Source organism: Mobula birostris, chromosome 7 (genome assembly GCF_030028105.1).
Source record: "Mobula birostris isolate sMobBir1 chromosome 7, sMobBir1.hap1, whole genome shotgun sequence".
Lineage (NCBI taxonomy): Eukaryota > Metazoa > Chordata > Chondrichthyes > Myliobatiformes > Myliobatidae > Mobula > Mobula birostris.
The window spans coordinates 139,175,003-139,187,176 of NC_092376.1; positions in this window are offsets into that span (position 1 = coordinate 139,175,003).

Genomic DNA, 12,174 nt, shown 5'->3' on the forward strand with positions numbered 1-12,174 from the left:
TCATTACCAGCTCATACAATCAACAGTGAGAATTCCCTACTGTCAACATGAATGCTGCATTATGATATGTGCTGACTTGAGTTGTTAGTAATAGCTCTCCATTCTATTTTAAACATTCAAATGGTGAAAGAATGAGCAGGAAGGGTTGAAATATTTTGGATATCAAAAAGGGTACTTTGGGGGAAGAGGGCAGATTGCAGTAAATGATTGTTTTGCATTTGCCTTAGTAACATACTGCTATTGTCACAGTAAAGGAAGCTAGAGTAGACAGATTGGATGGGAAAACTTTCAACAACTTATTAATTTTAGTACCCATGTGTTAAAACATCACCTCATGAATTGGGTACAACCTGAGTTCCTAAGGAAACTGAATAAATGTTAGTAAATATCTGCTACAAACTTCCAGTCTTGGTTAATAATGGGAAAGAATGAAGGACTGTGTTGCAATCCTTTTTGAAAAATTAAACCTAGTCACTGAGTTGATCAGGAAAATGTTTAGGTATTGATTTAGGGCAAAGTGAATTGGTACTACAAAAGAGTGAAGACAATAATAGACACACAATCTGCCTAAACTAATAACACAAACAATTATACTTTTACGTTGTTTAATCATTCATAGTGCAGGTTGGAAAAAGTATTTGAACCCTTGTATTTGATAACTGGTGGAACCTTCTTTAGCAGAAGTACCTCCACCAAACATTCCCTATAGCTGCTGATCAGACTTACACAATGGCAAGGAGGAACTTTAGACCCTTCCTCCATACAAAACTGTTTCAGTTCAGTGGATACAATAAGGTCTTTTAAGAGCCTCTTGGATGGGTACATGGAGCTTAAAAACAGGGCTATGTGCGAGGGAAATTCTAGGCAGTCTCTAGAGTAGGTTACATGGTCAGCGCAACATTGTGGGCCGAAGGGCCTGTAATGTGCTTAAATTTCTACATCCTATCAATATTTCTGGGATACCTTGCATGAACAGCCCTTTTCAGGTCATGTCACAGCAACTCAATTGCGTTAAGGTCTGGACTCTGACTTGGCCATTTCAAAACAAATTTTCTTTTTAAGTAACTGTTTTACTTTTGCTTTACATCACTGTTTTGTGGCATCATCTAACCTCTATTAAGCTTTAGGTGACGGACCACTACCCTGACATTCTCCTGAATTAATTGTTCCCTCAACGATTGTAAACTGTCCAGGCCCTTGGGCAGCAAAGCAGCCCTAAACCATGAAACTCCTTCCACCATGCTTCACAGTTCGGATGAGGTTTAGGTTTTGGCGTTGGTGTGCAGTGCCCTTTTTCTTCCAACCATAGCAATGTGCATTTCTGCCAATAAGTTCAACTTTTGTCTCATCTATTCTCAGAACCTTGTCCCAGAAGCGTTGTGGAATATCCAAGTGGTCTTTTACAAACTTGAGACATGCAGCAATGTTTTTCTTTGGAGATTGTTGGTTTCCTCCATGTTGTCCTTCCATGAGCACCATTCTTGTTCAGTATTTTTCTTATGGTGGACACACGAACAGCCTCTTTAGCAAGTTCTAGATATTTCTGCAGGTCCTTTACTGTTACCCGTGGGTTCTTTTTCACCTCCCTCAGCGTTGCACGTTGTGCACTTGGTGTGATCTTTGCAAGATGCCCACTCCTAGGAAGAGTAGCAACAGTACTGAATTTCCTCTATTTCCGGTTTCACGCATCTCTACAATTCTTGTAACGTCCTTTCTGATTGAGGCATGGTGCACATAAACAGATCTTTCTTGAGGTCCAGTGTCCTGTCTTTTATAGGATGAGGCACCTTTACAAACCACACCTCCAATCTCATCTAATTGATGGGAAAACCTGACTCCAAATAGCTTTTGTAGAAGGCAACACCTCAGAGGTTCACATACTTTGAGCTAGACTGTGATTGCTTAAATGGTGTACTCAATATTGACGAGCAGTCCAATTGTTTATTAGTTTAGGCAGATTATGCTATTATTGTGACTCGGCTGAAAATCATACCACATTTAATGAGTAATTAATGCAGAAAGCCAGGTAATGGAAAAGGGTTCACAAACTTTATCTTGCAATTGTAGTTCTGTGCTCAAGGTATAAAATATTAATAGAATTTTATATCAAGATTTCAGTTGTTTTCAGGAACAGATTATGATTTTACCGGTTAGAGGAAAATATGACTATGTTCCCACAGAGGCAATGGAATCATTAATTCACCTAAGTTTTGATAATATGTAATTAATAGCATGCAAAAGTTAAAGAAACATGCTTAACAAAATATGGTGATTCATTTTGTCCTGAAGAATAAGGGAGGCAGTATAACCTTTAAGAACTTCAGTATAATAAAAAGGGTACTGGATCAGAGACATCGAGTGGGCATTGCAGATGTATGGTGTTCCCGACTTTCAGAGGCGTCATAATGTAAGGAAGTAATGCTAGACAAGGTATAATTGATTTAATGGGACAAGTCTTCTGGGCTGCAGCTGGGAGCTTGAACGGGTATATATATATACCGCCTTTCCAGTTAAGCTATACTTCTAGACTTGAAGTTGGTCTAATGCTTGCTACTAGAGAATTGCTTCTCTGCTCCTTGTGTAGATTTGGAGAGCCCATTCACTTTAATTTGAATTCTGCATATTGTTTAAAGCAAAATATTGATTACTTCATGTTTAATGGCTTTTACCTAAAGATTTTTTGTACCAATTATAATAGGTTTAAATGAGTGGCATTGAAAATGAATTACAGGTAGAGCAATGATAGCACACGGCCGTAAAAGATTTTGAAACCAATACAAAATAAACATGGGAGTGTTTTTTTTAAAGCACATTGTGTTTGGGGGGAGGGGTAAGAAGTGAAAACCCCCTCTGTAGATCGGAGTCGACCATGGATAATGCGTTGAATCTGTTGCTTAAGCAGCAGGCTCCATCTCTCCACACAACTGACTGCAAAGGAACAGCAAAGACTGATACAGTTTGGCACCAGTGGCATCACAGGATGTTCAGTGTTAAACTCAACGTAGGACTGCCTTGAAGACACCAGTTTTGGATTTTTCCTTGGGGTTTACTCCCAAAGCCTTCCCCATGAGTGGCTATAGCCACAAGGCAGCGGAGTTCTCCTCGTGGGGGTTGGGGGTGGTGAAGTACAGTGGGATTGATGGATTGCCATAATGGGTCAAATTTTCTGTTTTTATAAATCCCTTCCTGTAAAGAAGTGAAACATGACTTGAAAGCCATAAATATTTTCTGAGTAAATGCAAATCTATTGGTTACTAAACAGTAATTATGTACTTGCATATGAACAATCAGCATTGTTTGAATTTTGTATATATTTAAATACCATTGTATATTATGTCAATTTAAAACCCAGTAATTGGTAACTAATCAAATAAATGCCATTGTATGTAGTAATTAAACTATTAATCCAGTATTCTCTTTTACATTGATTATTGATTTTAACTCTGGTCTCTTCCAGGCCTCTGACCACAAAGGCACTTTATTTTTCTACAATCCACAAGGGATTTGTAAATTCTGAATTTTTATTCAATTTTTGTTAGTCCTCTTTATATATTTTCCCTTGCATCTTGATATCATTCCTGAGGTGTGGTGCCTAGCATTAGGTGCAATAATACGATAGGGGATTGACTGATGATTTAACTACTTTGATCTCTCCATATTTAAAGCATTGATCCATTTTTTTAAAAAAACGGCAATATGACTTCAGGAACGTTTACTACCAGGCTTTCCTGTTGCTACCTCCCTTTTAAACTGTAAAAGTCTCTTGCTTGAAGCAGTCATAATTTCTTGAAATCAGTTGATAGCTTTTATTACTTTCAAGTCTACTAATAGCATTTGTACTGAAAGGCATTTGAGCTACAAAAAAGATGCAATGAGCTGTGTTAAATTGTCTAGTTTCTGGATGTCCTAAATAATAACTGATTTTAGAGAATCAAATGTCTAAATGGAAATTCAATCTTCAATTCCATTGATTGCTTAATATATTTTGTTAGCTTCCAGATACTGTACTTTAAATCATTATCAGAGCTGTAGATTCTCAGCTGAAACACAAGGTGGAGCTAACATGACACTGTATGGACTAGTTTTCCCATACAGTATTGGGTTCCAAGTCACTCTGGCTTTATGCTTGGCTCATGTTGGCAAATAAAATCTAACCAGTTCATATAGGTTGTAATAGTGAATTGTTCATTTGTCTGCAGTATTTCTATTGAATGTAATTAGTTTTATAATGGTAAAATAAAATACTGTATAGACAATGAGGTAGCAAGGGATTTGGCTGTTTGCAAGCAACGTCTGTACAGCCAATGACTATTTGCACTAATTCTAAATTTTATTCTCCCAAAATTCTGCCCAGGTTTTTATCATACTCAAGCCAGGAGCAATTTACGTCAGCCAGTTAAACTGACAGCATTGATCAATTCATTTATTGTCACAACTATCGAGGTACAATGGAAAAACCTGCATTCAATACATAAACATTTCAGCATGTCAGTCCCATTGAGGTAGTAAAAAGGAAAATAACCAAATGCATAATAAAATGTTACAGAGTGCTGTGTAAGCAGACAATGGGGGGTAAGATGATGACAATGTAGACTGAGGTCAAGAACCAATCTAGTACAAGGGGATTGTTTATTAGTCATAAAACAGATATAGAGGCTGTCCTCGAGCTTTTCAGGTTTGTACGTCTGGGATGGAGTTGGAAGAAAATGGGGTGGGTGGGGTCGTAGATTGCAAGCTGTTTTTCTGTTGCAGTGTGATGTGTAGACATGATGGAAGGGAGGCCAGTTTCATGATCTGCTGAGATGTACCCAGGATGGTTTCTATCATAAAAAGAAAATCTGATGTTGGAAATCCAACCAACACACAAAATGCTGGAGGAACTCAGCAGGCCAGGCAGCATCTGTGGAAAAAGTACATTAGACTCTTCAACAGGACTAGAGGGGAAAACATGAGTAGAGTTTAAAGGTGGGGAGAGAGAAACAAAGTAAAAAGTGAAGCTGGGAGCGGGGAAGTAAAGAGGTGGGAAGTTGTAAGAGATCATGTTGGGAGAAGTGGAAATCTAATAGAGGACAGAAGGCCATGGAAGAAAGAAAAAGGGGGAGGAGCACCAGAGGGTGGCAACGGACAAGCGTTAGGATTGGCCACTAGGAGATGCCACTTACGCTAGCAGATTGAGTGTAGGTGCTTAGCGAAGTGGTCTTCCAATCTATGTCGGGTCTCACTGATATACAAGAGGCCACACAGGGAACACCGGATACAATAGAAGACTCCAACAGACTCACAGGTGAAGTGTTGTCTCATCTGGAAGGATTGTTGGGGCCTTGAATGGCGGTGAGGGAGGAGGTGTAAGGGCAGGTTTCACTTGCAAGGATAGGTGCTGGGAGGGTAAATGGACAAGGGAGTTGTGCAGGGAGCAATCCCTGCATAAAGCAGAAAGTGGGGGAGGGGTGGAGATGTGCTTAGTTTTAGGGATGGTTTCTATGTTTTTTTTAAAAAAAATATAAATATTGGTGAGGGTCAATATATTCTGAGGAAACTGGTGTTGGTAAGCTTTCTTGACCATGCATCTATGTGGTTGGACTGGGAAGTGCAATTGGTCATGTTCACCCATAGGAAATTGAAGCTCTCAATGTGCATGATTTTAACGCTGTCTAGGAAATTGATAAAGAATCTACTAAGACCAGTCAATGTTAAAAAGAGACACGAATATTTCAACCCATATGGATTACTAGTCATGTTGGACAGTTCTGTTTTGAAATGCAGTGTTAAACATAATTGGATCAGAAAATATAACTAATTCATTTCCTATGCGGTCTTGCAACTGTTTTCCTATAGTCCCTAATCCTCTTGTGAAGAGAATTCTGGAGGACACCTTTAAATGTATTTGTGGTAAAGATTGGTTCACCTCACTTGAGTCCTAAATGTCTTTCCCCTTGTCCTGAAAATGTGTCCCCTTCCTCTTTGCTGTCCATTCTCTTTCTCTCCCCCCCCCCCCATAAAAAAACAAAGAAACGTTTGCATTCTGCTTTGAAACCACAGCCTCACGGTTAGTGCAATACTTACAGCTTGGGGAGTCAGTTCAATTCTGGTGTCCTGTGCATCCGTGTGCGTGTGGGTTTCCTCCCACAGTCCAAAGACATGGTGGTTAATCGGTCACTGTAAATGTTCCAGTGATTAGGCTATAGTTAAATCATTGGGTTGCTGGGCAGCACAACTTGAAGGATCTGTTTCTCACTATATCTCTAAATAGTTTTTTTTTAAACTAGTGAATACTGAATAACTGTAGAATACCAGTCTGTCCTGATAGTATGGGTGTACTTGCTTCGTTAGTCCTGACGAAGGGTCTTGGCCCGAAACGTCGACTGTACTTCTTCCTATAGATGCTGCCTGGCCTGCTGTGTTCCACCAGCATTTTTGTGTGTCCTGATAGTGTTGTCATTTTGGTAATCTGGTGTACCATTCCTTCCTATGGGAGGAGTATAATTATTCTGTGGGGACTAAAACTGAGCAATAGTTTGGGTATAGAATGGGGAGGTAATTCTGGAAGACCTTGCTCTATAATCACTTTATTACAGTAAAGGTTAATGTTCTAGTGGCTTGCTGTTAATAGCATAACAATTTCCTTATTTCACCTTTAAGTAATTTGCCTTTTTTCCTCCATCAATATAAATTATCTACACTCTGCCAGGTATTTGTCCATTCACTGAAATGTCAAAATCACGTTCGTGCTTCTGTGTTTATGGCGATTTTTGGGCACATTGTGGTCTATTGTATGTTTTGGAAGCAATCTTGTAGATAGGGTTTCCAATCAGTGTGCACTATGCTGCCAGTACCAACTCAATGCAACATATGGCTTCAGTATATACCATCCATTTTAAATTTGGAAGTCTGTGGCCTTAACATGCGTATGTTATTATGGCCCAGTCTGTGTTCCTTCTCCAACGTATATTACATATGAAAATGTAGTAAAACTAGTATAATTTGCCTTAAACATATTGGGCTTCTGGTGAGTGCTGGAATCAAACCAGAATTGTGCCTTTGTAGTGAAGGTGGTGCAACTCAGTTGTATTCTGTATGCATAGATAATAAATGTACTTTGAAATTTTGAACTGTTTTTCACAGTACTCCAGATAATGAGCATTATGCTGATTTGAGTTCCTAAGTAATAGTTCAACCTTGTACAATGATTTTCCACCATCTAAGACCACAAGTTTGTGGTAGTTTCTTGGGCAAAAAATTTAATTAAAAAAAAATCACAAGAATTCAAGTTGAACTCTGTCATGGAGTCTTAAAGTCATGGAGGATTATAGCATAGAAATAGGGCCCTTCAGCCTATCTAGTCTGTTCTGGCCATGTTTTCTGCTCTCCAGCCTGCACAGGCTATAGACCTTCATACCTGTCATCCATGCGTATAACCAAATTTCTCTTAAATGTTATAATTGAACCAGCATCTACAACTTCCACTAGCAGCTCATTTCACCTTTTCATCCTTATGACCTCTAGTTCTAATCTTGCCCAACTTGACACAAGGAAAAAGCCTGCATGCATTCACCCTATCTATACCCCTCATAATTTTGTATGCTTATATACGATCTCTGCAGTCCAATGAATAATATCCTAGCACATTTAACCTATTCTTGTAATCACTAACTTGCCTAGATAATTAGAATATAGTGAACATTTAAACCATAGTTCTCATGGTGATTTCGATTACTTGTTAGATCTTCTGCCTGTATCATTTCTCAACTTTTCTAAGTGTGGCATGAACAATAATCAATTGGAATGCTTGCTGTGAGGCAAGATTCAAGCTCAATTTAGAAAACTACCAAGCATATCTAAATACAGAAGCATTATCATTTTTCACCAACCATGCACTAGTGTTTCGGTGCACAAACAGGTCAATCTAGTTCATGCTGACAAAGATGAGAAAATGTGCAGATACTGGAAATCTAAAGCAACACATATACACACAAAATGCTGGAGGAACTCAGCAGGCCAGGCAGCACCTATGGAAGAATGATGAAGGGTCTCAGCCTGAAATGTTGACAGTTTACTCTTCCATAGATGCTGCTCTGGTTCCAGTCTCACTCAGCCTTGGGTGGGAGGGGGTGGGGGTGAAGCCTGCATGTATTTACACTATACTGCTCAAACTTTGTATAATTTCCCCCGTTCTACCCTCCCTTTGGAAACAAACTTAGTGACATATGCATAGTTGCTTAAATGTACTGAGTTTTGGATTTTAATGCTTAAATAAAGTAGCTAAAACGTGTACCTTGGGTGTATTGTATTGGCTTATGATTAAATCTCAAATAGTTACAGGTATGACTGGTGAGCTGAGCATTTAGTGCTCATTCCCAGGTCCTTGAAGGTATTGTATAATCAGTCCATGTAATGAAAAGCTGTTGGATAAGGAGCTCCAATATTTAGACCCAGCAAAGAAGAACGCCTTTGAAGGAGATTGCTGGACCTGTATCTTCCTGTTTGCTTCCAAATTTAGCAAGCCTAAAATACCAATTGAAATGCAGTTTCAGATTCTGTGCCATGTATTTAAACTCCAAAAGTTTTTCTTCACACTCCTGGATTTGTGCCTTGCTGGTGAATAGGCAGGAAATGAGTCACTTGCTTGTGAGAATAATGCATTGCCTCTCTTGGCCATAGCATTTGAGTGTCAAGATACTTGTTTGTACTGAATTCACTCAGTAGTGGAAAATATTTAAGAACGCTTGGGTCTTTGTCACTTAACCCCCTCAACATTTTTTTGAAGTCTAAGAACAAAACTGATATAATTTAATCTTTGGTATTTTTCCAGTAAAATTATTAAATACCCTATTTCAAAAGTCGCTATTGTTATTCAGTCCTTTTTATGGGGGTCTGACCCTCATGCAATTGAAACACAACTTTACTTATGTAATCCAGATCTTGAAGAATTATGGCCAGTGTACCATCAGCCAAGTTTTTAATTTGTTAATATAGATGCGGATATGCCATGGGTTTGTTTTGCAAAAAAAAAATCACAACCTACCCTTCCCCAATCCAAAATAAAAGATGATTTACTCAATTTTGACTATTTGCATAATTAGTCTGTACCTGTTAACTCTGCTTCATTAACAATTCCAGTGTCATTCCCAAATTTGCAGATCCATCATCCATGTCTACTGGAAGACTGGGACAATCAAGTGCTTCTTTCCAGATATTTGTACTAATGCTCACTTTCATATCAAATTATTTTTAACTATCAGTCTGGTAATTTGATTGAAATGTTCTCGCCCTTGAAACTCAATATAGATGTACTTTTAATTTTCATTTTTTTTCTTGTCTGTTACTTTCCCATTGGTATTTGAGTTTGTGCTTCTGTAGTTTCACGTTTTGGCCACTGGATGGCATTGTTTGCAAATTTATCCTGCTTCCCCATAATTTTTTTCATTTATAACTAATTTTCACAATTTCATATGCATAAAATATTGCATTTAAAACCTTGTATCAATTTTTAAATCTCATTTGTATCTTTTAATGCCCTTTATTCAAGCTTTAATGGTATTCTACTGAGCCATGGATAACATCCTGTTCTCTGCATTTTCCAACAAATGTTACAGATGTTAAAAATAAAGCAACCTTTGCATGTATAAAACTGAAAGTTAGACCAATATTTTTTCTGCCACTTTTAAGATTTAGATGCTTGTCTTTTACCTAGGGGACTTGAGCTACTGAAGATGAATTCTCAAAAGCCCTGGAACGTAAACAGTTGCAGTTGTGTTTATCTTGTAAAAACTGCAGTCCTAATGCATGGTTTCAACTTAAATGTCAAAAGTTTCCTTCTTTCTCCTGCACATGCTGCTTAAACTGCATCTGCCATCTATTTATCTATTTGGTCCTGATCACTTTCACTGAGAAACAATGCTATTACAGCCTCATTTTTTTTTGTACATGACAATCGGCTCCCCTTTGCTATTTAGCCTACACTCCCAGCATACTACTTGCCATGTGCAAGCAAACCAGAGTAACAAAAAGAAACTTACAATCAAACATAGATGGCACCAGAGTTCAGTTTGAGCTATGGAGCTGATGGACTACTATTGGGTTACTCTTGATATCTGTCTTCCTTGCCTACAAATGGATATATTCAATACTTATTCTTGGGTACCACATGCTTCATTTTAATCATTAAAACTGAAAGGAAAGGTAGTGTTGAAAGGGATTAGTTTTCATACTGCAGCTTGAAGTTATAAACTTAAACTCGTCGACCTCCAAGGGTGTATGTAATACTTTGTGATTTTGTCTAATCTGTAAACCAAGTTGGGTACATGCAGCAAACGTGACATTAAAATATGTACTTGTATTATATTATGTTTATTCTATTACAACTTTAAGCAAGTCTACAGGGAGTTTGGCCTCATCACGTAGGATATCAATAGTGTAGCTTCTTGACAGCTAGCCAGTTAGTTTAAATCATGGGTCCCTAACCTGTTTTGCACCATGGACCGGTTTAATATTGACAATATTCTTGCGGACCGGCTGACCCCGGGGGGGGGGGGGGTTGTTAAACACAACCGGAATATAGGTGATACGTCAACTATATCTCACTTGTAAGTAGCTAATACACTCATTTTCATTTCTAAAGGGGTTTATCTAACAAATTTAATATTAAACACCGCATATTTTCCTCGCATGAATATAGTGATAAGTCAATTATAACAGTGGTCCCAAACCTCTGGGCCGCGGAGAATGCAGCAGTAGCCAGAACACACCCAGCACATCTTTAAGAAAAAAGCCAAAATAAACAAGCTAATTGATTAGATGCCGTAAACAGGAGGAATTCTGCCAATGCTGGAAATTCAAGCAACACACATCAAAGTTGCTGGTGAACGCAGCAGGCCAGGCAGCACCTCCAGGAAAAGGTACAGTCGACATTTCGGGCCGAGACCCTTCGTCAGGACTAACTGAAGGAAGAGCTAGTAAGAGATTTGAAAGTGGGAGGGTGAGGGGGAGATCCAAAATAATAGGAGAAGACAGGAGGGGGAGGGATGGAGCCAAGAGCTGGACAGGTGATTAGCAAAAGGGATATGAGAGGATCATGGGACAGGAGGCCCAGGGAGAAAGAAAAGGGGGAGGGGGGGAAAACCCAGAGGATGATCAAGGGGTATAGTCGGAGAAAAAGGAGAGAGAGAAAGAAAGAATGTGTGTATATACATGAATAATGGATGGGGTACGAGGGGGAGGTGGGGCATTAGCAGAAGTTAGAGAAGTCAATGTTCATGCCATCAGGTTGGAGGCTACCCAGACGGAATATAAAGTGTTGTTCCTCCAACCTGAGTGTGGCTTCATCTTTACAGTAGAGGAGGCCGTGGATAGACATGTCAGAATGGGAATTGGACGTGGAATTAAAATGTGTGGCCACTGGGAGATCCTGCTTTCTCTGGCGGACAGAGCGTAGGTGTTCAGCAAAACGATCTCCCAGTCTGCGTCGGGTCTCACCAATAATATAGAAGGCCACATCGGGAGCACAGGATGCAGTATATCACCCCAGCCGACTCACTGGTGAAGTGTCGCCTCACCTGGAAGGACTGTCTGGGGCCCTGAATGGTGGGAAGGGAGGAAGTGTAAGGGCATGTGTAGCACTTGTTCCTCTTACAAGGATAGGTGCCAGGAGGGACACATCAACCATCTCGACCTCACCGCATCTTGTTCCCATTCCAACCTTACTCCTTCGGAACGTTCTGCTCTCCACTCCCTCCGCACTAATCTTAACCTTACTATTAAACTTGCCGATAAGGGGGGGTGCTGTTGTAGTCTGGCATACTGACCTCTACCTTGCCGAGGCACAGCGACAACCCGTGGATACCTTCTCTTATTTACCCCTTGATCGTGACCCCACTAAGGAGCACCAGGCCATTATCTCCCACACCATCACCGACTTTATCTGCTCAGGGGATCTCCCATCCACTGCTACCAACCTTATAGTTCCCACACCTCGCACTTCCCATTTCAACCTCCTACTCAAGATCCCAAACCTGCCTGTCCTGGCAGACCTATTGCCTCAGCTTGCTTCTGCCCCACTGAACTCATTTCTGCATACCTTGACACAGTTTTATTCCCACTTGTTCAATCCCTTCCTACCCATGTTTGTAACACTTCTCACGCTCTTAAACTTTTCGATGATTTAAGTTCCCTGGCCCC